We start from the raw sequence: 27,982 nt of genomic DNA, 5'->3' as shown, positions 1-27,982 counted from the left end.
CGCTCATTCCTGTACAAGACCCGGACTTCTATAAAGAAGGAGAAACCTGTGAACAGAAGAACGAAAATGTCAAGAAACAAACAGATGAGCCAAGAGTCTGAGGACTCAGAGTGTAACAACAGTCTCACAGCTGAGAAGCACACACAGAGGTTCTGGTTGGCAACAATGCACTGTGATTTGATATAAAACATGCGCTGTGAGAATAGAATCTTGTGTCACACATGGAACAATTTTAGAGTTTTGATCGATACCTGCATAAATCAGAGTAAAATCCGAAAATGTGTGGTGTAAGGGCCAGAGGGAAAGGAGATGTGAGCAATATGAAACTGTAGGGCTATCTAAAAATGTGTCACAACTGGTAGTGGCCCATTAAATTTTGGAGCCAACTTTCCTACTGCTGGGAAAAAACTGTCCAAAGCACCTGTTAGGTGCTTAAATTTAAATGTAGTCTAAAGAGTGCAACAAAGGGGTAATAGCTGCAGATTATCATGGTCTCGCAGCCAGTGGGGAGCAGAAACACTAGATGCCCAATGAAAAGCTATTAATTGCTTTGTGACAGCATGATGCTAATGTAGAGAAAACTGGAGTAACATGCAACAAGGTGATAAGAAGGTTGCTGGATACTGCAAGAGGCTTGTGGGAGGTCATAGTCTGAAACAAATTTTATTTTGCAAATTAAAGAAGCATGGTGCAGTGTCATAACATTGCCAGCATGGGTCCCTCCTGAAGATCAGGGCTCATATCAATTGAAAATTTGACAGGCTCTGACGCTGTCCCTTGAGAACGTACAAGAATCTCTGGCCGTCAGAGTAATGTTCAAGGAGGTGGGGTAAACATAATATTGATTGGTTTGTGTTTTCTCAACCATGTTAGAAAGAGGGCCTCAGAGAGGCCTTGCTCTTTAGAGGGCCTGTGGTTCTGTTGAACCAGTTGGAGGCAGTGGTAGAAGAGCACCGAAAAAAGTATGGAATTGTGGTCCTGGCCGGGGAGAGGGTAGGTGGAAGTATAGTACAACACGTGACAAAGGTGTTAGCCGGTGCACTGCAATAATCTGAGTGACTAGTAAATAAGGCTTCTATTACAACTTTACACTTGCACAGGGCCATGAATGGGCAAATCCTCCATATAAAATGGTGCATGTGGTCGTAAAAAGTAGAGGAACGGTAAACAGAAAAAAAGAAATGTAGTGCAACTCTGCTCCCGACCATTCCCGCTCACTTTGATCACTGGTTGGAGGTTTCAAATCCCCTTCTGGATCTTTGCTGCCTCTGCAAGGGTATTGATTACTTTTCTGTTGTTTACCTATTGTTTCTCAGGGTTTATGTAGTGTAAATATCTGAGGGCTCATGTCCTGCACCTTGAAGGGCCATGGTGTGTACCTACACAATCCCCGCATCCGCCCCTCTGCACTTGCATTCACTTAACCCATCCCATCTCATTCCTCCTTCCAATAGCCCTCTGTCCTCCCACTGCCTAGTCTCTACCCACACTCCCTCAATTCTTTCCCATCTGACACTCTTTCTTCCCCTCCCTCGATCCTTCAAATGCTTAATTTTGCTTCCCTTAGCTCTACCATCTCTCCAACTCACACTCCCCAGTCTCCATCCCATCTTTCCTTCTCTCTCTCTCCACACATTACTTTTCAATCCCCCCTCATTCTTTCTTCTGTGCTCACCTATTCTCCCCTCAAAACATGCCCTCCCGCCCTTCTCCACTCTCCACATTTCTATGTCTAGCCCATACCCTGCCTTTTCTCCCTCCCCCTTTTTCTCCTTGTCTTTACCTACCTTCCTCCCTCTCTTAACTTTTGTCCCTTCCTTCTTTCAATATGTCCCTCTCTTCCATTCCTCTTTGCCATTCTCTTAGGCAGCTGGACCCTCTGGTTGGCAAACATCATTTCACGGTAGGTGCATTAACATGGCAAGCTATCTTATTGGAGTTTAAATCAGTGGCTTCCAGTTTAAACAGCCACGGACATGTGGCCTGGGAGAGGGTGGGAGCTGACACTCCACTTAAGAGAGAGAGGGAGAAATAGACAACAGCAAAAAAGAACATTTCAGGAAAGAAAGAATGGAAAGAATGTGCAATGAAAAAAGTCAAAGCAAGAAAAATTGAACAAATTAAAGAGAAAAAAATGTATGAAATAGCAAAAGGAGAACAAAGAGCATTACGGGTGTGTCCACTGTCCCCACAATCAAGTCTGAGGTGATGATAAGGAAGCTTTCCCACTTTGAAGTGAGCAGCACATGCTAATTTTGCAAGATGCCTAATACTTCACCAACAGTGAACACAGCACTAGAGGAACCAGAAGCCATATCATGGCCAATGAGTGTGTAGACAATGACAGATCACTTGGCTTTTGAGACTGCCCTCACTCAATCTGGATGTTTTGTTTTCGTTTATGGTCTCACTTACAAAGATCCCGCATGTAATTAGTTACATAATCTCCAAGGGCGCGAAATGGCAGCTCCTCTTCTACCCCTGTGTACTCGGAGCCTATGGCTGTGGTGTCCCTAGTACCATGTCCTGTGAAAACAACACACATCCTGACTGTTAGGAACACGCCTGTGGGCTGTGACTGTCTCCCCCTAAACAAAAATGTTTCAAAAAGATCCCACCCAATTACACAGTCTCAGTGTGTTTTTTGTATTATTTGTATGGATCCGTGCATATTATTCTGTGCCAAGACTGTGCCAACGTCTGGGATGGTTCTCACTGGCAGCTAGATGATATGCTTCTATGCCTGTCATCAACCAGAAACCCGAGCGAGGTCATTACTTTCTCTGTGTTACATGGCAGAGGTCTTAAAGCCATGGGATAAAGGGAGTTGTCATTCCATCTCACGAGTGGTTACCATCAAAGGTAATCAGAGCCTTGATAGATCCTGTCCTTCCCCATGAGGTCAAACGTTGTGTTATCCCGGCTTCCGTCACATTGGTATCAGACTAGGAGATGGATTTACTATTGCTTGGGTAGCAGAGTTCCATGTGACCCTTCAACGTATCTGCAAGTCGGTCTTAATGCCATAATAATTGGGACTTCTTCCAATATTGGTTGACATCAACTGTGATGGTCTACAGAGACATGCAATGTCCCAGATCACCTCAGAGAAGTCAGACTCTTGTTTCATCTGACTGTGTTCACTCTGGAGTCAGCCAGGGTCCTTGCACATCTTAGTCTAGTAATACTTTAAATGTATTAACTGTCTGGGACAATTTGAGATGTCAGCGCCATAGCAGATGTGCACAAGTGCTGTGGCAAATGTAAACATCTGATAGAATGCCAATATGTAAAAGAAAATGTCTTTCATATGTTTTCTTGCTATAGTGGATACGTACCTTGGTAGTTGAGCATTTTCTGTTTTGGGCACCAAGAAAATGCCGCCAGTGAAAGATCTATTACCTTTGAACAATGTATAATGTTCTAGCAACTCATGGAATGATGATATACTTAATGGTTGGGCCTTGATTACGAACAGTTTAAATAATTTGGATCTTTTAAAAAAGAAAGATATTGAAGGTTGCTGGGTATACAAGTTGGGGCAGAGTTTGAGAAACAAATCGGAGAATAACAGAGGGACATGCAAAGTCCTGGCAGTCAAGTTCTGAAGTTGGAGATCCCTACTTCTTCCTGCTGCTAGACGCTGGGTCAACGATAGAGACTACTCCATTGTGAGAGGAGTCATTGGCAGAACCAATGAGCTGGGGAGTTGCATCAGCACCAAGTATAATACCAGGACCAATTCAATGACAGTCCCCATCATTGTAAATGATTTGCCTTTGGGATCATAGGCACACCTACCAGGAGGGTTACGGATGTCTGACCCCCTTAATTTAAGAAACATGGCCTGTGGACCACCCTAAATATTCCACCCCACTGTTTCTCTTGTTGTGAGGGACAGGTGCTGCTCATGCAGAATAGGCCAAGCTCTGGGACTGAAAGAAAAGTTGTCCAAATGGATAAATAGGTCTCATGATTTGCAAACATTTCACTGATAATGTGACTGTTGTGAACAATAAAATGGTCGTCCAAACCAGTGTGCATTATTTCCTCAGAAGGGTTTCATCTTAATTCACTATCACAGATAACATTTGTTAAATATAAAAACCTGTTGACATTATTAGATGCCAAGGCTTTCTTTGATTTACGCAAAACAGCCAACTGATTGTTGCTGCCCTCTCTTTTTCCAGCGTTTATTTTTATTTGCAGAATGTGGAATCGACTCACTGGAACTCAAATGACCCGCTGCAATTCAATAAAATAAGTGTAAAAACAAGATGTAAAAGGCTTACACCAACCATTGTATACATTTTTTACTATTCCACGCATTTTGAAATTGCAGATGGTATGGGAAATAAGGGGCTGGCGGGTACATTTCCTTTGCCTCATCCCTGCTGTGCATGCAAAAGCAACTGGTTTTACGCATCCATGAGATTTTTATGAAGGCATGAAACGTATGCATGAATACCGAATCTGACTGTATTTAACACATGCCAAACACAGGTGGATTACATTGGAATCCATTGTAAATATTGTTTTTTTCAGGCAGATTTTGCATTTTTTACAAAATGGAAAATAAAATGAAAGAGTAAAAAATGATTTGTTCTGCATTTCCTCTTATCTTTTGCACTAAATTGTGTAAAAGTGCAAAATTGTGTGAAGGGGATCCACAAGCACGCAAGTGTTAATGTTGGCGGTCCACTGCAGGTAATTACCGCTTTTAACAAAATTAGCCTGTTTGACTGAATGGTTTATATATTGAGTGACAGAATATTTTATTTAAAGACAGTGATTTATTTGCAAACTGAGCTGTAGAGATGTATTTACAATATGCAGACTGAATGTCAACAAGACCACCCGAGACCATTCTGTGTGACACAAAATACAGGCTCTCTTAATTCATTGTTTGTGGCAAGCACCACCCTTCCTCTTAGCAATGCCCATCACTGCTTCGCCATTCCCCTTTGTAAAAGCCCCTCCTTTAAATGTGCATTTACTGAATTTTGTCTGTGCTACCCTAGAGAACCAATTGGAAATTGTCCTGAATTTTACCCGATTTTTTGCAAAAATAACGCAGTAAAATGCACTCTTTGAATATACTATTTTAAAATGTTGACGGGTAGAATCCAGATGAACTTCACTAAATCACTTAAAGCTTTCTAGCTGCGTGCAGTCGCTCACACTAATTTGTGGGATTGTTACTGCCCCTGCACTAAAAGATATTCACCTCCAGCCTATGACACTGAATCATTAACAATACCAGTGTCCATCATGGTCACCCACCCACAGCACCAAATACCAAAACCCTGCTTCTGCCACTGAGATACACGTAATAATGTTACTAGCCACACTCACTGGCAGCTAGTACATTTGGGCGCCAGTGGTAAGGAAGCTCCATCCCCCTGTTTCTGCGCTCAGTGAAAGATGTAAGGTTTGTTTAAAAAGTATTAAAAATATACTTATACCTTTCACGTACTACAGTGTGCCCTGAGGTAGCATGACTGTCATGTGCATTGCATGTGCTTTAGGGCCCAGGTTGACCTGACAGACTGTAGCATGGTGTACGCTTCTTTGGGTAGCACGGGAGCATTTTAGCAGGACTCACAAGGTGGCCCCCTCCGTTTGTGCCTCTGACAGATATTAATCTTGCCTGGAAATAACACAGTAATATGATGAGATAGTCAAAATCTTGTTTATAATGTGCTGCTATTTGACTTATGATGACTGTTTATTTTGTGGTCTTCATCTGCAGTAGCGACTTTATTCAAAATATAGTATGCTAATCAGGGGCTTTTCTGGCACTAGCGTGGCCTATGTAAAATTGATACAAATGTTTCTGAGCTGGGCAGGCTCATGCAACACTGTCTGCTGGCATAAAGGTGCTTGCTGCTGGCAGACGTGTGTCATGTGCCCATCACCACAGTGCTAGGCTACGATGCCAGAGAGAGAGGCAATGTTGGATTGATGGACTAGAGAGCCAAGCTATCTACAGCCACATCCCAGCCTACATAAATTCCTCCCCAAATTGAAAGCAACGGATCCCAAATCCCAATCCCTAAAATGCACTGCATGAGCCAAGCTTCTTGCCCACTTGGTAAGTATTAAGGGTAACAATGGGGTACATTATTTAGGGCATGAGACCATGTTCTTCTCTCCAATACGATGTTCTTGTCTTTCACTTTTCCTGTATTTCTCCCATGGCCTTGTTACCCTCCTGGCTCATAAACTTCCCATAGACAAAGAAAAAGCTGATTTCAGAAAGTAAGACTGTTGGGATAAAGTGTTGCAGTTATTAGACCCTAACCACTAAACTATATTATAGCAGATACATGCATGGACAGTGATGCTGGTGGATAATATAAGGGAATCATGGCACGGTGTGGGCATTAAGAAGAGTATGGACATGTTGGAGACGGTGAAGGGGATGTTGGGAATTCAAGGGGATCTGTGAGGAAATCGAGTGTGCACCTCACCTTTAGTTTGAGATCTCTCCAGAGAGAGGATCAAGATTGGATGGGCATGTTTTCCGTAATAGGCCAGGTACCTCGTTGGCCTAGCATCCACTATCATTCCAAGATTTCTCACCTTTAGATAGAGGGTAATGAAAGTATGAGCAGGTAAATTCAGCAACCTCAATTTGACACCTCTAGAAAGAGACCAAGCAGTTCATTACAGGTCTTGAACCTTTCAAATGGTGAGATGTTGAGTTACTAACCAGAGTTAGGCATCCCATGCCATTTCAATAAGCACATCCATTCTGAATTAAGGGTGGTATTGATATGGATGTCCATCTGTGAAAAGATAAACAAAATATAGAGGCCGAGTAACCCAAAAGGAAATACACCAAACACAGGTTTCAAAGGAACATACAAAGTACTTTTATTCTCTATCGAATACAATTATAAAACAATGCAAAGTCAAATAGCTATCGGCCCTCAGTACACACAACAAACTCCAGCGTGGTTCAGTGTGTTCAGTGAGAGACTGTACATTACAATGCATTCACTTTTTATACATTATGTGAGTGCTATGGCCAACCCCTCTTTGGGTTAATATTCTACTTTATACATCACCAATTCTAGGGTTCGTAACCGAGTCTCAAATAACTGCATCTAACTGGTTTGTTCTTTATTACATGTAACAATAAGCGTATGCATTAACTGTGTATTCTAAGTTTCGTATTGCAGGTCTTCTTAAACATTAATACAATATAGTAAAACAGATGTTCTTTGTCTAATGTGTAAATACATTATCATAATATATATATATATTTCATTGCGCAAGAAATCCTTTTACACATAGGTCAATGTAGGACGAGGTCTTAGTTCATGACCTCAACAAGTAGCCTGCAGGCAGATTACACATTAGCGATGTACAGAGGTCAAGACGGCCATGCTGTATTTTGCAATGACATCGTCCACCATTTTAGCTCACAGGGTGACTTTTCCACATAAATCCTAAAATGGCGGTTTAACCTAAAATGGCAGCCTACATGGATTAAAGGTCAGGACCTTGCAACACAGATCTCGCAAGTGACTTTCGACCAGCTTGACGTAGGTCAATATTAATATATTTATTACAATAGGAGGCACAATATACTTTTTATTCTGACAAACCCTCCTTTTGGCCTATGCCAAGTGCTAAAATACTATTTTGGGTCTCCTTACGAATAACTCCATGCATCAGTATCCATGTACCCTGAATAACTATCTGAAATATCTATTGCCATTAGGTCTTTTACTAATATATCTTTTAACACATATTCTTTGGAAGTTTTATCCGAGGCATACACCTCATGTCCTATCGAATTTATTGCTTGTGCACAACATCCGCCTAGCATCGAACACATACCAGGCAGACACTGAATACAGCAACAAAGGAACAACAGAACTCCTAAAATAGTTAATAAAACCGAAAGTACCTTCCAACCCCAAGATCGCAAGAAGTCCCAGAACCAAGCGCTTAGATCCCAGTTTCCCTCGGGAACATGCACTTCAGAACCAAGGATGTGCACATTTTATATTGCCTCAAAGATAGTTGGGAAGGAATCTGGTACGAAAACACAGCAAGCGGACCCTACTAATTTGCCTACTCCACCACGCTCAGCTAGAATGACATCTAATGCCATTCGATTTTGGAGTGCTACTAATCTTATTGCTTTCTGCTCTAATGTCATATTATAGAGTACATCTGTGGTCCGGTTGATGGTTCTCTCCAGTACTCTCGCTAGTCTCCTGATATCTTCTGAATTCGCTATCTGCCCCCAAAATGGCACAACTGATTTTGCTATGTCTCCTAATACTTGTGCCGGGGTATCACCATTCTCATCCCGCTGTGGACGAGCCTTCAAAACTAATTTAGTACTCGCTATGAACACCCCAGGTAACAGGATCCCTAAATAACAGGTTCCCTGCCAATCCCTGGGCAACCATGGAAACGCTATATTACCGCAAACAAAATAGACAGGTTCGCCTACATACAAAGGTCTGTCTTCCCTAGTCAAGTTTGCAACGTTGGCACAACCTTTAAAATTTCCCATTGACCGCGAGCCATTCCTCTGTATGCAGAAAGAAACTGAATCGGGGCTATGGTTAACAGTGTAAGAAGGAGGCATGGCATCCTTATTGCCTATCGGAGCAATTTTAAAGGGAATTAAAGATTGAAAAGACGAGACAGTCTATCAGAAGGCCTAATAGAAGCAACATTCGGTCTACTCCTACTTACAAAAAGAGAGCATCCCAGGGGAGTCAAAACACGTTTCTCAAAACTATTCAAATTGGCGCCATCAAAGTTCCCCGAGACGCTATCATTCCATCGGCCAAAGAACAGTGCTCTAAGTGAAGCATAGCAAGCAGTTGTTAATGGTAAAGGATGAATATACCAACCCAGCCCCTTATCCCAGTGTTGCAGTAAATGTGAACAGACCCAACAATTGGATCTATTAAAAATAGCATGCGTAGCGTTTATTATAAGTAACAGAGTATTGTTATGATACTTTTGTCTGTGCTGGGAATCTCTAGGGGACAAAGTATGCGAATGCACAAAAGGTGTATGAACAGTGGGTACATTTACAGTCGATAGCAAAAACTCTAAAGGATAAGCTTCTTCTGAATACCAAAGTAATACCAAAGTCCTACACAGTGCCTATTATAAAACCAAATATTATTACAAAAATACAGCAGTATGTTTTCGGGGCCCAGGCATTTTGTCCATCGTCCCGGTTGGTCACCCCCTTATTTACAAGTCCAATACGAGCGGCGCCGGTAGCAGGCATTGCAGTCTTCAAAATGGAAACCCCAATGTTCTTTGCTGGCGACCCCCCGGTCGCGCGATATCTGTGTCCTTCCAACACCTCAGCCAACAGAATCCCCTTTCTCAAATTTGGGCAAAAGTAAGCCCTCGATGATTCTTTTCCTTCCTTGAATGCACAGTCGTACCGTGCTGTATGTCTATTTTCTCGGACGCAAGTGATATCTGGTTTTTCCTGGTACTGATTGATCCGGAAGCAATGTGTCGTCACTTCCCGTTGGAAGCAACGTATCCAGGACAAACGAAGGGGCTGCGTTTGAAACAGCCTTTCCCGGGTGCAAAATCAGTGGAGAGTGTGGAAACAAAATGGCAGCTTCCCCAAGCCTCTCGGGCTTAGAGATATTCTCCGACACACTCTTGGTGCTGTTTACTGCTCTAGGATCGTTGGTTGCAGTATCAGCAAGGGGTTCTGCTTCTTCTGTAACGTGTGGCACAGGGTGAGGAAGTTTCTTGATGTGTGACGCGTGGATCCAAGTCTTTCGGCCAGCTACCCGCACCTCTGTTTGGGTGACCAACAAGACCTGGAACAGCCCACGCCAGTGAGGCGCGAGGCAGGAAGTGCGCTCAAATGACTTAGTGAGCATGCAGCTTCCAGGTCGTATGCCGTGGCCTGGGCCTTCGTACCGCACAGGTAAGGCCTCTTGTATCTGGTGGTAAATCAAATACAGGTTTTTAGTCAATTGGCTACAATAATCTGAAAGTAATACATTTTCAATATCTCTTAACTTTCGACATTTGGGCAAATTCCAGATATTGGCAGGTCCCCCCATTACCACCTCAAATGGAGAGAGCCCAGTCTTAGTTTGAGGGGTTGTACGCATGGCTAGTAACACGATCGGTAAGGCGTCCGGCCATTTTAGTTTGGTGCCGGCACACATTTTTGCGAGTTTGTTCTTGATTATACCTTTGTGTCTTTCTACTAGTCCGGCGCTCTGAGGATGTCTGGCCGAATGGAACCATTTGTCAATTTCTAACGCTGTACATATCTGTCGGATTACAACGGCGACAAAATGTGGACCATTGCCCGACCAGATAACTCTCAGCAAACCGAACTGGGGAAAATACTCCTTTAACATAGTTTTTGCAGTGGTCATAGCTGTGGCATCTTTAACAGGGAAAGCCTCAACCCACTTACTAAAGGCACAAATGACTACCAATACATATTTTAAATTATTGCATCACTCCATTTCAATGAAATCAAAGTGAATTACTTCAAATGGGACAGAGGGTGGCCCAAAACTTCCCCTCTGGGTTGCTGTCCCCTTTCCCACATCATGTTGTAGGCAAATCATACAATTCTGGACATAGTGCTGAGCAATTTTTGAAATTTTGTCGTTTACCCACACTCTTTCTAACATTTTCGTCCTCTGTTGAGCACACACATGCGTAGGACCGTGTGTCATTACAACCATCATAAGCACGTATGCATCGGGGAGTAACCATTTCCCATCCACCGTGTCCACCCAACACCCATCGTCATCAAGTTTTCCCAAGCCCTCAGCCCACCTCTTGGTTTCTTCTACTGTGGCATCGGCTTGGATATCCCGTACAGACCCCACATCCTCATCCATCACATTTGCATTTTCAGTCTCCCTAGAAACATGTATCACCGTAAAGAGATCAGTGGCAGTTTGTCTAGCTATTTGATCAGCGAAAGCATTCCCTTTTCCAATGTTATCTACAATCTTGCAATGTGCTGCACATTTTACAACTGCTAACTGAGTAGGGAGCGCAAGTGCTGAGAGAAGTTGCACTATTAGGGTGCCATGTTGGATCTTGGTGCCATGCGAGGTTAGGAATCATCTTTCCGAACAAAGTCTCCCAAAGTTGTGAACCACCCCAAAGGCATACTGACTATCAGTATATATATTCACTGCAAGCCCTTCGGAAAGTTCACAGGCTCGGGTTAAGGCTATAATCTCTGCGGCATGCTCAGAATTATGCATAATTCTCTTAGTTTCCACAACCGTGCTCAAGGTAGTGATTGCATAAGCGGCTGTGGATGTACCATCCGGACGTTTAAAACAGGAGCCGTCACAAAACAACTCTCCTTGCGGATTATCCAAAGAGGTATCTTTCAAATCTATTCTACCCTTTGTTTCTTGCTCGGTCATATACAAACAATCATGTGAGTCTTCATCGCTGCAAGTAATATCTTGCGGGAAAGGTAGGAGTTCAGCCGGATTGAGAACACAACACCTCTTAATTTGAATGTGAGGGGCAAACAAGATCAATTCATATCTCGTTAACCGTGCGGAAGTGAGGTGTTCCGTTTGAGTTTGGTTCAATAGAACATCTACAGAGTGAGGCACCATCAGGGTCAAATAATGGCCTAGGACCATTCCCTCACTCTGATTTACAGACGCAGCAGCAGCAGCGACAGCGCGCAAACATCTTGGCAAAGCGCATGCTACAGGGTCAAGGAATAGTAATCACACAGCCTATTCTTTCCTCCAAGCTCCTGCATTAATACAGCCAAAGCACATCCATCACGTTCATGCACAAACAATACAAAAGCCTTTTCAAAGTTTGGTGTGCCAAAACTGGTGCAGAGCATAGTGCAGTCTTAAGCAAGGCAAAGGATTGCTGGTGTTCCGAAGTCCATGGCAACGGCGAAGAAATGCCATTTTCCTCAAGGCCAACATCCGTTTTATCACTAGTGAAAAATTTGGGATCCACAACCTACGTAAGAAGCCATATCAAGGCCCTAACTGCCTTCTGCGTACTTGGGACAGACATGCCAGAAATGTGTTTTTTTCTTTCAGGTGCCAATATTCTAAATAGGCGACCTCCTGGCAACAATATTGAAAATTCTTAAGCAAAGCTTTGTGACCATCCTTAGCTAGATGAATAAGTAGTAACATGGTGCCCTCCTTACAGGCACTCTCAGAGTCTGCAGCCAGAAGCAAATCGTCAACGTACTGAAGCAAAGTACAAGTAGAGGGCAATTCAAGGGTATCAAGTTGCTCTTTCAAAGCCATACTATAAATACTAGGACTCTCTGTGTACCCTTGAGGTGCACAAGTAAATGTAAACGAGTGTCCCCCTAAGGTGAACGCGAACAATTATCTACTATCCTTGTGTACAGGAATACTAAAGAACGCATTCTTTAGGTCCACAACACTAAAGAAAGTAGCTGTAGCTGGAATCATGGTTAGGATCGTCGTCACATCAGGCACAATTGGAAACTGCGGTGCCACAACTTTATTAATGGCACGTAAATCAATTATAAAATGAAATGGAATTACATTATCGCCTTTCTTGTAAACTGGTAAAATCGGACTATTACACAAACTTCCTGAGATTTCTTCAATCACACCACGGTGCACAAAATCGGAAACAATACATTTCAAAGCTTGCTCGCCCTCAACCGAAATCTTATACTGAGGAATGCGTGGCAGCTCAATTCCATGTTTCAAAACTATCTTAACAGGCTCAATCTGCAAAACACTGACATCATTGTCGTCAACAGCCCATAAACTCTCTGGTACATCAATGAATTCTGGAGGCAAAGGTCTAGTCAGAAATTGCGAGGTGGAAGATTGCTGCAGTGAAATTGTCACGCGTACTCCATCAGAAGAACAATAAATCACTGCATTTAATTCTTTTAACAAGTTCAATCCCAGCAAGTTTTCCCCGCAATCCGAGGTCAATAGAAAAGGACACTGGTCCGTAAAAGGACCCAAAAAAATAGGTACTGGTATAGAGACCGGACAAATAACTGGAATACCGGAAAACCCTACAGAAACATTGGTTTGCCCTGACAGTGGAACGTTTGGAACCCGTGAACGATCAATGGAACACTTCTGCGCTGTAGTGTCTATCAAAAACTGATGTTTCCTATTTCCCACTATCATTTCAACATAGGGACCTTTCTGATTGACGAGAATAGGTGTAGGTTCCAAACCCTGCTTCGGGCAATCCTAACGAAACAGAATATTGTCAAAAGGAAGCTCTTCAGATAAATATGCAGCGGAAGGATGATCGAATATGTTCCTAGTATCCACACTCGGAGTCTGATTGTCCTGTGAAAAAGGCTGTTGAGGGTCCTGTGTAAACTGACCTCTACCAGGGCCCCCTATGCCCGGGCGACCTCTAGAACGCCTACCCATATTATTATTCGACCTCTGTTGAAGGGCAGGGCATTTTGCTCGCCAATGACCCTCTCGTCCACAATAAGCACATTGATTAATATTCACAGGACCCAAGGGCACATTCCCCTGTGGGACATACTGACCTCTAACCTGAGAGTTACCCCCTCTGGGGCCTCTAAAAATTTGCTGCAATAGCACCTTTGTTTTTAAATCACCTTTCCGTTTTTCAATCCTATCTTTTTCATTTTTGACACGATTCTCATAATACTGAGCCACATGCAGTACTTCTGATTGCGATTTCACCTGCCAAGCGCTCTCAGAGGACATAATCTGTGACTGGATGTCAGGCAGCAATCCACGTACAAATTTGTCCACAAATAACCTTTTCCCAGACTCTGTGCCTAAATCTTGTCCACTGAAATCTGAAAATACCTGTTCGAACCGATTAAAGAACTCGGTAGCACCCTCAGACTTTCCTTGGACACAGGCCGTAAGCTTGTCCCATATAATTCTTTTTTCGAGAATTATGGTTTTTAATTTAGCAATGATTCTATCAGGCAAGGTTAATATCACCTGTTCTGGTCTTTCACCAGCTGGCCTTTCCCCATCGAATCTAGTTAAATTTGCCCATGTATCTCCCAACCCGGGTACATCGTCAATAGTTCGAACTTGTTTCCACAAATATACGGGCAGGAGTACTGGAAACAACAAATCAATGTCACCCAAGGTAAAAACTGAGGATTGCAAAACAGATTCCATCTCTTTATAGAACCCTGTCGGATTTTTCCTAATATCAGGAATGGACTGTCTAATGGTGTTCACTTCCTGTCGTGAAAACGGGACATGAACAAACTGTGATACATAATGTGCGGCAATGTCCACAGCGGCTATACCTCGTGCAGCATCGGCCGCAACCTCAACCTTCGGGACAAATGTCGGAGGAACCTCTCTCATAGGCAACTGAGATGTAGGCAACTCCGAATGCTTACTAAGCAACAGAGCCAAATCGAGTGTTAAAGCAGTCGAAGAAGTGTCAAACGATAAAGCTCTCTTATAAATATTCAATAACTCTGTGGGACAACTAATCTTCCTCTTTACACATTCATCTTGCAGGTACTCTACCATTACCTGTATCACTTTTCTCTGTATTTCCAACGTATATTGACTATATGTGTCATATACCTCAACTGGAGTTATCGATATGTCTGAAATCCATCTAATCGCATCTTTCTTTCAAATTCGCATTTCCTCCGACATCGGTTTACGACACGGAAGGTACCGTTTCTGTACATACATACTTTCCTCTTCATCATCCACATTCCGTATCCTTTCTAACTCCTTTCTATATTCAAATAACCTTTCGACATGCTCATTTACCTTCTCCACAGTATCTGTGGAAAGTGCTAAAGTATTTAGATCCCTTAACTCTTGCGGAACATCCGTATTATTTAATCTTCCCCACATTATACATAACTGAATCCCCAAACCTTCAACAAAAACGTTTTTCTCAGGAAAATTATCCATATTAGAAAGTGTGGAAAAAACACTAGCCTGATCATCCTTCTCCATACAATGTTTAGCCCATGCAATTAACTCACGTTTCTTCTCCGGTGGAACAGCACTGCGAGTGACAACCTTCGAGCCTGCACCATGATCGATTACAAGTGGACCAAGACCACTTGGAAGAAAGGGGTTAGTCAAATTCAATGGAGGAGCTATAACTGGTGGGACAGGAAGAGGCGGAGGAGCAGGTGGAAGGACAACAGTCAAAGGAATAGGAACAACAGGTTGAGCAGGAAGAGTAGGAATAACAGCAGCAAAAGGTACAGCAGCAGGAAGAGGGACATACAGAGGTGGCACAGAGGCACCAGGCCTTTGTTTGTTTAATATTTTCTCAAGAAACTCATCAGAATCATGAAGATCTTTGAAAGGATAGATTTTCTGGATACCAAGTGAGAAAGCCCTTTCCATATTTTTAGCCGACTCAGACTGTTTGTCCTGATCATATAATAATACTTTTTTGGCAACCATTTTATGATGGTGCGCATGTTTTTCTCTATTCTTAAGCTGTTGTAACGCTTCTTTTTTCCAATTCTGTAAAACATTAAATGCTGCAGGTTTAGCCTTTTTCTTTAACAATACTGACTCCAAATATTCAATGTGAGGGATCTCGAAACTACCATTGCTTGCCAACTGAAGTTCGGAGGCATGTCTGGTTTGTCTGTGTCAAATATCATTAAATACTATACTTACAATGCCATGCTTACAGTACTTAGTACATGCCAGCGACCCCTCCTGTGGTGCCGGACGGCTAAATTCCAAAGATTGTCGATCACTGCGGAATAATGCCCTAAAGCAGGTAGACAATTGCCCAGGCATATCTCAAATTCTTGGTGTTACCTGGTCAATAATTGTGTCTGCAGATACAATGCACCAAAATTCAATATTGCCAGGGTTAAATTAAGAATCTGGTCACGACTCACCTGGCCAAACCTAATGAGGACCGATCGGTACTTCTAAGAATCTTACCTAACTAATCTTACCTCGTGTATGGTGATTTCGGCAAATCTGCCCACCTCGATAAGTGGACCCTTGTCAAGATGCCGTCTCAGACCACAGGCTAGTCATCCAGGGATCGGATCGTGCAGCGCTGCTGAGGTGTCGCGTCTCATCCAGGGGCCCCTTACTTTTGTACACCGTCCGATCCCGGTCCGATAGCAAGTGTCAACCTTCAACAATCCGGCATCAATCTTGAGGGTCCCTATTCGGGCGCCAACTGTGAAAAGAGAAACAAAATATCGAGGCTGAGTACCCCAAAAGGAAATACACCAAACACAGGTTTCAAAGGAACATACAAAGTACTTTTATTCTCTATCAAATACAATAACAAAACAGTGCAAAGTCAAATAGCTATCGGCCCTCAGTACAACACAACGAACTCCAGCGTGGTTCAGTGTGTTCAGTGAGAGACTGTACATTAGAATGCATTTGCTTTTTATACATTTTGTGAGTGCTATGGCCAGCCCCTCTTCGGGATAATATTCATCACCAATTCTAGGGTTTGTTGCCGAGTCTCAAATAACCGCATCTAACTGGTTTGTTCTTTATTACATGTAACAATAAGCGTATGCATTAACTGTGTATTCTAAGTTTCGTATTGCAGGTCTTCTTAAACATTAATACAATAAAGTAAAATAGATGTTCTTTGTCTAATGTGTAAATACATTATCATAATATATACTCGTGGATTGGTTTCATTGCCGAGTAATCCTTTTACACATAGGTCAATGTAGGACGAGGTCTTAGTTCATGACCTCAACAAGTAGCCTGCAGTCAGATTACACATTAGCGATGTACAGAGGTCAAGACGGCCATGTTGTATTTTGCAATGACATCATCCACCATTTTAGCTCACAGGGTGACTTTTGCACATAAATCCTAAAATGACGGTTTGACCTAAAATGGCGGCCTACATGGATTAAAGGTCAGGACCTTGCAACACAGATCTCGCAAGTGACTTCCGAGCAGCTTGGCGTAGGCCAATATTAATATATTTATTACAATAGGAGGCACGATATACTTTTTATTCCGACACATCCCTTTACTAATTTCTAAAACCCCATGTTGTTGGCAACAGCTCTGAATCAATCAAATCTGACTTATAGAAGGTTTTGGTTCTTTGTTAAATCCTTTGCCCCTTTCCAGTGGTATACCTATCCATTATACAAGGATAACAACTGTGTATGCCTGTTCTGATTCTCTGAGCTCAGCCTGCACTGCAGAGGGAAGGCTCTGCATCCCTTGGATAACCACGTCAGCCCATCCTATCTTGGAGGGAGGGGCTTTGTATTCATCCAACTTGAGAAATGTGAAGCTTTGTACCTATATGCTAATTCCAGAGGTCGATTGTGTTTGACATGTTTTCGGCCACTCGGTTAACACAATGTTTGTATCTAGTACTTTGTGCTGCTGAGCCTCCAAGTCCTGTAATAATAGGTGTTGTTATTAGCCATTGTAATGGTACCTCTGACTGGAAAATGGCTGAGTTGGCCTTGCTGGACATTGAACCTGTGCCCCCTAGAAATAAAATAAAAATGTCTGCAGTGAGTTCTTAACTCAACAAGCTACCTTATATGCTTAATCACCAGAAAATACATTTTCTTTATGTGACTAGTGACATGTTGTATGTCCAAAAATCAAAAACACAGAACTGGTTGTTTCTCTGAGTGATAGGTTGTATATCCCTGTGTCAAGTTAATCACAGAATACATCCTACAGGCAACTGAATGCCTTTCTGGTGTTAATGTCATTAATCCATTTTTGAGTGTGTGTTGTTGGTTTTTTTAATGTCTTAATTGAATTGCACTTGTGGGTCATTAATCCCTTATACATCTTGCAGGGTTATCATTTTAGGTTGACCTATGCCCCTCATGTGGGTACTTTGCAGAAGACCCTGGCCTGTCTCTAACTGAGGCTGGTTGAACAGGGTTTTGTTGGATTTTGCCTGAGTATTTAATCCACTCTGTTTGTTCCATTGCTGTCCAATTTTCTAAATTTCCTTCAGGTGACCAACGTCTCTCTCTGGTGAATCCCCAAATCCCCTCCTTCCAGCAAGTAACTAGATGATTATCTTGTGGTCTCTCCCTAGAAACAATCCTTCCTATACATAACTGGCTCACCACCTCTTTGCTAATTATCAGAACCAATTTTCACAACATAACAAATGTTGTTTGTATAACGCTTACTTGCACAATTTCGCATTTTATTGATAAATTCTCTCCTCATGCTTATCATCATAGCCTATTCTTTCTAGTGGTAGCTGGTTCTTTGCCATGGGTGAATCCCCTAACCACATCCTTCCAATAGTTCACAGGTGCCATCTCCATGGCTAAATCCCCAGAACCTTTACTTCATAAAAGGAAAATATTGTTTTTGACCTCGAGTAAATTTCCGGACTGCCCCCTCCCTACAGGTGACATATTATCTATCCTCTATGAAGCCATAGAGCCATTTTTCCTTCAAGCAATAAGACCAGCTTTGTTCCCGGGACCTTGCATTTTCTCTGAACCCATTATTTGAACTTGCAAATGTGTCTTTACCCATCCTCCCTATTAGCGACACAATGCCTGGTATGTAAAAGGTGAAATGAGGTGTTATGTTCCTGGGACACTGGGCAGACTCTATCCTCCATAGTGTTGAAATGTAGTGTTTATTTCCTGGTGACAATGCACAGAAATCACCTGCCCCTATGTGTGGATGGGAGTTTTCCATGTATGATTCTCCAGACTCCAGTAACAATTTTCTATGCATAGGTCCTAGACACCATCAACTTTTGGGGTGACAGCCCACGGGGATTGGTGAATCCCCTTAGCTCATGTTTCAGACAGGTAAATAGTAGTAAACACTTTATTCAGTTTATACCACAAAGAAATAAAAATAAGCATATCATATATATATATATATATATTTTTGCTTTTCTTTAATTTTACTTGTTTCAATTTACAAAAAAAATTACAAGAAAAGAAAAGCAAAACTGGGAACTGATATATGTATCTATATATACACAACATTTAAAATGAACTAAAATGCATACAGATCCGCACAATAATTTTAATACAATGCTTGCCAAATTAGAATACATAAAACTTGACAAGTAAGGTTAAGTTAAAATGGCCTTCCAATTTAAAAGAGGCATTTACAGATTCACAGACATCAGAGATTAAGATGTCGAATCATGGAATTAATGTGCTCCAAAAATTCCCGCGCAGAGGTGCCAAAACGTGCGATTCGCAGTGAAAGTGCAAAAATCGCAGTGCAAGTGCGAAAATCGCAGGGAAACCAGCGCACATCGATTCATGGAAGGCCGTGTGCGAGAAAAATATCGGATGTGAGCTGAAAAAGTGTGCGGCACACGCAGGCGCACAGGATATCTAACGGCGTGCGCCACGGCCACAGCGAAATCGCACATAGCGCAGCGCACACAACAAAAGTAGGCGGAACACGGGGCGTAACACTCAGAATGGGGAACAACTCGTCAAAATATGGGCATCACGGGGGAAGTACAGGAGGCAAGTGCGGGGAACGCCCACACGCTGGCCTACAAAACATATGCATGGAATCCAATAGGGCAAACCAGCGCACGGTCAAACCAGCGCACAGGCCCAAACACGTCCGCCACAAGAAAGCAGGCGGTAGTGTCCCTGCCCTTGAAATAAATGCGCGCCAAAATGTGCGCCAACAAAAAGCACCTATATACAGCTATGATGAATGTCACATACTGTGGCCCTCTAAGACAAATGACGTGCAAAGGGGTACGCGACAAACACAGACACTCGCTGTGTGAAAAATAGCGTGTGCGTGTATTCTGTGCTGCATGGAAAGTCCCACACACGATTTGCCTGGGTACGTGTATTCTGGGGTGCGCGGAAAGTCCCACACGTGATTGGCCTGGGTACGTGTATTCCGGGGTGCGCGGGAAGTTCCACACACGAATTGCCTGGGTCCGTGTATTCCGGGGTGCGTGGGAAGTCCCACATGCGATTGGCCTGGGTCCGTGTATTCCAGGGTGCGCGGGAAGTTCCACACGCGATTTCAGCAGGGTACATGGTTTCCGGGGTGCGCGTGAAGTTCCACACGCTAATTCTGCAAGGTACGTGTATTCTGAGGTGCGCGGGAAGTTCCACATGTGATTGCAGCAGGGTAAGTGGATTCCGGGGTGTGCGTGAAGTTCCACACGCTAATTCTGCACGGTACGTTTATTCCGGGGTGCGTGGGAAGTTCCACACGAGATTTCAGCAGGGTACGTGTATTTCGGGGGTGCCGGGTAGTACTACACATGAATTGGCCGTGTGGGTCCTCCCAGGTGTTCCCTCTACACCCTCCATGGCCCCTGCAGGCAGCCAACACCACAGGGGACTACCCTGCACCCCTGCTCATGTCCCGCAGGCAGCCCATCCACCATGGCCATGCCCCCCAGCCAACCCACATGTCACCTTGCACTACTGATCACCAACGCATGTCTCCCAGCACCCCCACCCACCAGCATCCAGGGGCACCCTCCACCAGCCCCCACACATGTCTCCCACCACCCTCACCCCCCAGCAGTCAGGGGCACCTGCCAGCAGGCTCCCACACATGTCTCCCACCACCCCCCAGCAGTCAGGGGCAGCCTCCACCAGGCCCCCACTCATGTCCCCCTGCACCCCCACCCCCCAGCAGTCAGGTGCACCCTCCACCAGGCCCCCACTCATGTCCCCCCTGCACCCACACCCCCCAGCAGTGCGGGGCACCTGCCAGCAGGCCCCCACACATGTCCCCCTGCACCCCTACCCCCCAGCAGTCAGGTGCACCCTCCACCAGGCCCCCACTCATGTCCCCCTGCACCCCCACCCCCCAGCAGTCAGGGGCACCCTCCACCAGGCCCCAACTCATGTCCCCCTGCACCCCCACCCCCCAGAAGACAGGGGCACCCTCCACCAGGCCCCCACTCATGTCCTCCTGCACCCCCATCCCCCAGCAGTCAGGGGCACCCTCCACCAGGCCCCCACTCATGTCCCCCTGCACCGCCACCCCCCAGCAGCCAGGGGCACCCTCCAGCAGGCCCCCACTCATGTCCCCCTGCACCCCTACCCCCCAGCAGTCAGGGGCACCCTCCACCAGGCCCCCACTCATGTCCCCCTGCACCCCCACCCCCAGCAGCCAGGGGCACCCTCCACCAGGCCCCCACTCATGTCCCCCTGCACCCCCAACCCCAGCAGTCAGGGGCACCCTCCTCCAGGCCCCCACTCATGTCCCCCTGCACCACCACCCCCCAGCAGTCAGGGGCACCCTCGACCAGGCCCCCACTCATGTCCCCCTGCACCCACACCCCCCAGCAGTGCGGGGCACCTGCCAGCAGGCCCCCACACATGTCCCCCTGCACCCCCACACCCCCAGCAGTCAGGTGCACCCTCCAGCAGGCCCCCACTCATGTCCCCCTGAACCCCCACCCCCCAGCAGTCAGGTGCACCCTCCACCAGGCCCCCACTCATGTCCCCCTGCACCCCCACCCCCCTGCAGTCAGGGGCACCCTCCACCAGGACCCCACTCATGTCCCCCTGCACCCACACCTCCCAGCAGTGCGGGGAACCTGCCAGCATGCCCCCACAGATGTCCCCCTGCACCCCCACCCCCCAGCAGTCAGGGGTAGCCTCCACCAGGCCCCCACTCATGTCCAACTCATTTCCACCTGCACCCCCACCCCCCAGCAGTCAGGTGCACCCTCCACCAGGCCCCCACTCATGTCCCCCTGCACCCACACCCCCCAGCAGTACGGGGCACCTGCCAGCAGGCCCCCACACATGTCCCCCTGCACCCCCACCCCCCCAGCAGTCAGGGGCAGCCTCCACCAGGCCCCCACTCATGTCCAACTCATGTCCCCCTGCACCCCCACCCCCCAGCAGTCAGGTGCACCTTCCACCAGGCCCCCACTCATGTCCCCCTGCACCCACACCCCCCAGCAGTGCGGGGCACCCGCCAGCAGGCCCCCACACATGTCCCCCTGCACCCCCACCCCCCAGCAGTCAGGTGCACCCTCCACCAGGCCCCCACTCATGTCCCCCTGCACCCCCACCCCTCAACAGTCAGGGGCACCCTCCACCAGGCCCCCACTCATGTCTCCCTGCACCCCTACTCCCCAGCAGTCAGGGGCACCCTCCACCAGGCAGCCACTCATGTCCACCTGCACCCCCACACCCCAGCAGTCAGGGGCACCCTCCACCAGGCCCCCACTCATGTCCCTCTGCAGCCCCACCCCCCAGCAGCCAGGGGCACCCTCCACCAGGCCCCCACTCATGTTTCCCTGCACCCCCACCCCCCAGCAGTCAGGGGCACCCTCCACCAGGCCCCCACACATGCCCCCCTGCACCCACACCCCCCAGCAGTCAGGGGCACCCTCCACCAGACCCCCATTCATGTCCCACTGCACCCCCACCCCCCAGCAGCCAGGGGCTCCCTCCACCAGGCCCCCACTCATGTCCCCCTGCACCCCCACCCCCAGCAGTCAGGGGCACCCTCCACCAGGCCCCCACTCATGTCCCCCTGCACCTCCACCCCCAGCAGTCAGGGGCACCCTCCACCAGGCCCCCACTCATGTCCCCCTGCACCCACACCCCCCAGCAGTGCGGGGCACCTGCCAGCAGGCCCCCACACATGTCCCCCTGCACCCCCACCCCCCAGCAGTCAGGTGCACCATCCACCAGTTCCCACTCATGTCCCAATGCACCACCACCACCCAGCAGTCAGGTGCACCCTCCACCAGGCCCCCACTCATGTCCCCCTGCACCCCCACCCTTTCTGGGGGGACAATGGAAGTGGGACCCTATCCATGGCCTGAGCCATCATCTCTGATGATGCTGCCTGTTGGGTTACCATACTCCCATGTGGTATTGCCTGGTGGCGTACGGCTAACACGTCGGCGGGCACCACACTGTCTGGGTCAAGGCGAACTGCGCCTTGCTGTGCCGGCACTGCCTGAGGCTGCATGACTGCATTCCCCCTCTGATCTGCTGGCCCAGGAACAGGATCAGATGTTGAGGAGTGTGACCCTGCATCCGTAACCACCAAAGGCGGACCTGCCAACACTGACATCCCCATTGAGGGTTCTACTCCTGGTGCAGGTGGGTAGGACAGAACAGAATCCCTCCCATGAACACTCACCTGCGATGGCACATAGGTCTCATCATCCGAATCGACACCTGAATACAGGTCGGGGGAGGTGCACCCAGAGACACCCCTTGAGAGCATGACCTGCAGCAGTTGTGGGTTCTCACCCACCACCACACCACGTCCCTCACTGGTGGTCGGTCGGCCCTTAGACCCCTTATGGGTCTGCCCCATCTCCACAACCCCAGCAGTATCAAGTGTGTCATCCCATGCAAAGACATGAAATAAAAGAAATGGAAACAGGCATTAGCACTATGGCACACAATTAGGGCTGAGAAGCTACAGAACCAGTACTTGATTGACACATGTCCCACATGACTAAAACCCTCCCATGCATGCACCGTCACTGCGTATGAAGGGGAGGCAAATGGCACACATTGATGTCACCAAGATGGAAGATCAACACATTTACTGCATGCTGCCTAGCAGTGTCATCACACATTAGGCCTGTGATTGGCAGGTCAAATACACATGCCATCACACAGATGGCATGTACCATAGCCATAAAGTGAAGAGGGAGAGGAGGGCACCACTTGTTCATTCAGTCTAGTTTGCTCATGAAATTGCTTTTTTAATTGAAATAGTTCAAATGTTTAACCTGGAGCTGCCAGTCCAAAATGGTCTTATAGCACAGGGACATGTCTAAACAAATGATATCCAGGAAACAAAGTCAGTCCACTTTACCATAGCCATGTCAGACATGTGACAATAGGACTGAGAAATGCCTAGTAAAAGTGGTGGAATGCAAACAATCTGCCTGAATAAACAGAGAAAAATAAGCAACAATGTTGTGGCAAGATGACACTTCAAGGGCAACTGGCGTGGTCTTGGGCTAGATGTCTACTGTTGGCAGAAGGGATACTGCTATACCCAAATGCTGGTGCGCAGAATGTATTGGATGAAGCACATGGGTGACCCAAACCACTCAGGCACACACACCCTCACCTGGCAACCCAACAGAAGCCCTCACACACACACCATGCACATGGATGACACACACATGCATGTGCACTCACCGGACAATGCCTCGTAACCTGGCAGTTCTCCCACGCCTTGGATCTGTTCCTCCGTGACGTAGGTCCCAGCAACATGCTCATGTGGAGTGAGTTCTATGTCCTCTGCTGGAGACCCACCTCCAGTCACTAGAGTAGCGGCATGACATGAGGCCAGCTTATTCTTTGCCCTGCGCTTCAGGTCATTCCAGCACTTGTAGCATTCAGTAGCTGTGCACCTCACGATTCCAAGGGCACTTATGATGTCCGCGATGGTCTGCCAGTGTGCCAGACATTGTGCAGGTGTGGTCTTGGATCCTGCAATAATCACCATTTCGCGGTCATGTGCGGACACATACTCTACAAGTGCATTCAGTTCGGCTTCATTGAAGCTGGGCTTCCTTGATGGGCCAGACTGTGTAGCCGTGTCTGGGGCATCAGCCTCTACTGGACGAGCACTCTTCCTCTTCTGCTTGGAAGGTGGTGGGGATCCTGAGTGTCCTACGCCGCTCTGGACACTAGGGGCAGGAGCCCCGGTGGACTCTGTACTAGGAGTGTGGGATTGCACACTCAGCATGGGAGTTGGTGCAGGCATTAGCTCAAGTGTGATGGTGTCAGGGGGAATGTCAGCAGGATGGACTAGGACCGACACTGTCCTGGCTGGGCATGTGAGAGGTGGGGTGGATGGAGTCGCAGCTGCCCCTGCAGCCTCCCCACCCTGCCTACTCGGGGCAGCAGATGACCTAGCTGCCCCTGATCGACGTGGCCTGATGACACCAACGTGCACCGGCGCACGTGGCCTAGACCTGCTGACCTGGAAGTCAGCCATGGAGTCACCCTGTGCCAGGTCTGGTGCCACAGTGGGCTGGTCCAACAAGGGCTGAGCATGGATGGTGTCAGCCACGTTACCCTCAACCCTGGGGGGGCATGGGTGTCCCTGACTGGTCCTCCACACATGGGGGGCTAGGGGCCCCCTGCAAGTCATGGCCACGTCCACTACCAGATCCACCATGGCCACCACTTGGGGCTCGGCCACCTTTGCCACCCTTACGGCTTGGTCACCTCCCAACCATGGCACTGATGTTATTGTGCGTATGGGAGTCGCTGTAAACTATTGTCCTGGGCAATTGGGGGTCAAAGGGGTTGGGTACCAGATGGTAATCGTACCCTAGTGCTCTAGCAAGGCTGTATGTCACCCCTGGGGAAAGATGACGGGTCACGCAACGCACAGGCACCCCAAAAAAGGGAAGTAAGGTGCATACAACCCCTCCTAGACCACGTGTGTGGAAAAAAAAACCTGCATTATGCTGTGGCACCCAGAAACACAAGAATGAACGTATGCGTGTCAAACGCAGCCTAGAATGACCTCTGAAGGGGTACGCGACATACGGGGCAAGCAGAGATGTTAAATACGTGCGCGACTCACCGTCTGCCAGGAAAAAAAGCGTGAAAAAGACGCGCGTGTGCGCGTTGGCAACACCCCCGCCAAAAGAAGAATTGTACACTGTCTGAGGAGACCGGACAACATTAGAAGGGAACGCTGTATGACAAAACAGGCCCAGGAAAAAGAGGAAAAGAGAAAAAGCTGTCAGAGGTAACAGTGAGTACGAACTTGAAACGCTGTGAAGTAAATTGCGTGTGAACCGACAAGAAGTACAGATCTCACACACTCGCTCTCCACGAAAAGCACTTACAAGGAAATGGTGTTCAACACGTACCTTTTATACACACGTCACAGACGCGCATACGCGCTGAGGCCATTTCCACCAATTACACGCTTTGACACTCGGACGTGTATTCTTTTTTACAAGCGCCATTCTTAACGGCCATGCGCGTGATGTCATAGACACGCCTGGGGGCCTTTGGGCCAATGAATTAACGTACGTGTGCTTACGCGCTAAGGGTCTTTCCTCAAATTACACGCAGACGTGCTGGATTTTCACGTGCCAAATCACTCCGTATCAAGCTGGCCACGCTAAGCACACGGAAGACCACGCTCCTGCCCAGAAGGCCGAATTACTGCCCCCCAGAGCCCCGAGCATGCTCCCACATGTGTGGGGGCCTGGTGGAGGGTGCCCTGCACTGCTGGGGGGTGGGGGTGCAGGGGGACATGAGTGGGGTCCTGGTGGAGGGTGCCCTGCACTGCTGGGGGGTGGGGGTGCTGGGAGACATGAGTTGGACATGAGTGGGGGCCTGGTTGAGGGTGCACCACAGTGCTGGGGGGTGGGGGTGCAGTGGGACATGAGTGGGGGCCTGGTGGAGGGTGCCCATGCACGTACCCTGCTATTTTTGCGTGTGATACTTCCCGCGCACCCCTGGAATACACGTGCCCTGATGGAATTGCGTGTGTTACTTCCCGCGCACCCCTGATTTACATGTACCCAGGACAATCGCGTGTGAAACTTCCCAAGAACCACTGAAATACGCCTTCCCCGCTTGGCGTTTGCTGTTTGGCAGCCCTGTGAACTGGTCCAGGGTTAGCGGAGCCCTTTGCAATGATTTGGGGATTTTGAAGCCTTTTCCTTGCGCGAGGGCGTTCTTGGGGGCGTAACTGGCGCTGCTGCAGGGTCGCTGAGCCACTCTGCATCACGGCTGGTTTTTGAGGCTAAAATCCATGAATACGCTTTGCGATGAAAAGGATTTTATCGCACGCGGCTGGCGCAGTGTATCACACGGGGACACTGTGCGCCAGCCGTGTGCGCCACTTTTGTGCAAATTTCGATGAATTACCCTGTAAACATCTATCATCGCATGACCTGGTGGAGGGTGCCCCACAGTGCTGGGGGGTGGAGGTGCTGGGAGACATGTGTGGGGGCCTGCTGGCAGGTGCCCTGCACTGCTGGGGGGTGGGGGTGCTGGGGGACATGTGTGGGGGCCTGCTGGCAGGTGCCCTGCACTGCTGGGGGGCGGGGGTGCAGGGGGACATGTGTGGGGGCCTGGTGGAGGGTGCCCTGCACTGTTGGGGGGTGGGGGTGCCGGGGGACATGAGTGGGGGCCTGGTGGAGGGTGCCCTGTACTGCTGGGGGGTGGGGGTGCAAGGGGACATGAGTGGGACATGAGTGGGGGCTGTGCTGGCAGGTGCCCCTGACTGCTGGGGGGTGGGGGTGCTGGGGGACATGTGTGGGGGCCTGCTGGCAGGTGCCCCTGACTGCTGGCGGGTGGGGGTGCAAGGGGACATGAGTGGGACATGTGTGGGGGCCTGCTGGCAGGTGCCCCTGACTGCTGGGGTGTGGGGGTGCTGGGGGACATGTGTCGGGGCCTGCTGGCAGGTGCCCTGCACTGCTGGGGGGTGGGGGTGCAGGGGGACATGTGTGGGGGCCTGGTGGAGGGTGCCCTGCACTGCTGGGGGGTGGGGTGCAGGGGGACATGAGTGGGGGCCTGGTGGAGGGTGCCCTGCACTGCTGGGGGGTGGGGGTGCAGGGGGACATGAGTGGGGGCCTGGTGGAGGGTGCCCTGCACTGCTGGGGGGTGGGGGTGCTGGGAGACATGAGTGGGACATGAGTGGGGGCCTGCTTGCAGGTGCCCCACAGTGCTGGGGGGTGGGGGTGCTGGGAGGCATGAGTGGGGGCCTGGTGGAGTGTGCACCACAGTGCTGGGGGGTGGGGATGCAGGAGACATGATTGGGCGCCTGGTGGAGGGTGCCCTGCACTGCTGGGGGGTGGGGGTGCTGGGAGACATGAGTGGGACATGAGTGGGGGCCTGCTGGCAGGTGCCCCACAGTGCTGGGGTGTGGGGGTGCTGGGAGACATGTGTGGGGGCCTGCTGGCAAATGCCATGCACTGCAGGGGGGCGGGGGTGCAGGGGGACATGTGTGGGGGCCTGCTGGCAGGTGCCCTGCACTGCTGGGGGGTGGGGGTGCTGGGAGACATGAGTTGGACATGAGTG

The sequence above is a fragment of the Ambystoma mexicanum genome, chromosome 7p (assembly GCF_040938575.1).
Source record: "Ambystoma mexicanum isolate Mex_15411 chromosome 7p, UKY_AmexF1_1, whole genome shotgun sequence".
Lineage (NCBI taxonomy): Eukaryota > Metazoa > Chordata > Amphibia > Caudata > Ambystomatidae > Ambystoma > Ambystoma mexicanum.
Note: the sequence above shows the minus strand (reverse complement) of the source record.